The sequence below is a fragment of the Egretta garzetta genome, unplaced genomic scaffold (assembly GCF_000687185.1).
Source record: "Egretta garzetta isolate BGI_Z169 unplaced genomic scaffold, ASM68718v1 scaffold135, whole genome shotgun sequence".
In the NCBI taxonomy this organism is placed as follows: Eukaryota; Metazoa; Chordata; class Aves; order Pelecaniformes; family Ardeidae; genus Egretta; species Egretta garzetta.
The window spans coordinates 1,486,718-1,488,180 of NW_009259594.1; positions in this window are offsets into that span (position 1 = coordinate 1,486,718).

Genomic DNA, 1,463 nt, shown 5'->3' on the forward strand with positions numbered 1-1,463 from the left:
GCACGCATGCAGCCCTCACGCGTGCACCCGTGCAGGCCCTACGTGCAGACCCTTGCGTGCACACACAGCTTCCCTGCGCCATACGGCCTTTCCCGTGCAGCCCCCTCTTGCCCACTCGCACCCCTCAGGCGCACAGTCCCCCTACACGCACACTACATGACCCCCAGCACAAACCCACGCAGCCCTTCACACTCGCCCTCACCCCAAAACCACCCCCCCCACCACCACCATGTAGGCACACACCAGCTGCAGTCGCAGGACGTTTCTCCCTCACGCACACACTGACATCCCGCTCGCGCAGTTTACCCCTTGCTCAGGCACCCAGCAACCCCGGACACATGTGCCCCCACACCTTTCCCCACTGCACACTCACTCAGCTTTTCACCCCAAAATGCTGCCTACAGTCACCTCTGGGGTTGGATCTCCCAGGGGTCTCACCTGGTCTTGCCCAGTGTTGTCACTGCCGGGGGGATGCCACAGGCAGGCAGGGGAGCCTGGGCTCTGCCCCGTCCCTGGGCTGGCCCCACAGGGCTCACAGGGCCAGAGCCTCTGCATCGGTATTGTCAGACCTAGCACAGCACAGGGCAGGCAACTGCCTTGTTCTGGCCAAAATTTCCCACACAAGAAGCCCCTTGTGCGTTTTCCTTCTCTTTTTCTAGGTGCAAAGGACAGAAGGATGTTTCTGAAGGGGTTTCCTACACGTAGAAAGAAGTCTTGAGCCTGTGTTTAACTGGAAGGCATTAGGGAGCACCACAGGGACGGACAGGATGGGCACCGAAGGTGCTCGGCTGAAGCAGGAGAGGGTTTCCACGGGCAGCACACGCTCACACAAGCAGCTCGTTGGCCCAGCACATGCTCGGGAGAAAAACCCTCTGTGTCGGAACCGTGCACACGGCTGATATGCGAGGCAGCTCCTCACATCCAGCTCTCTGGGCTGCCTAAGGAAAACCAGGCGAAACCAGAGCAGGCAGCACTAGATACTCCTGATGCTCTAAATTAAAACAATCCTCACTGTTTTATATTTAAAAAATCAGAAGGATTTAGGCACTGTCTCTTTCCCAGATGCTGCCCTTGCCCACCAGTGGCCACCCCTGCTTTACCACCAGCGGGCGCAGGGTTGGGCCACGCGTTGTCCCGCACACCGTGTTCAACGGTGTCCAGAACAGCCCAAGCTGCCTTCAACCCAGAGATTTACGGTGTCCCGTATGGGGTCAGAGGCAACAGTGAGCTGTCAGCCCCGTGTGCCCCCTGCCCTCGGCAAACAGGCTCAAGTGCCAGTCATGGCTGGAAAAACAGGCCGGGGCGGGATCCCCCGGGGGCAGCCACCCTTCTCCTGACAGTGGATGACAGACGACGCTCCTGTCAGCCATCCTCGGGCCCGCAGCCAAGGCCTCCACAGCCCCCATCCTACCCCACCTTTGGGCAGGGGAGAGAGGCGAGCTCAGGTTGGTGACGGCAGCCGG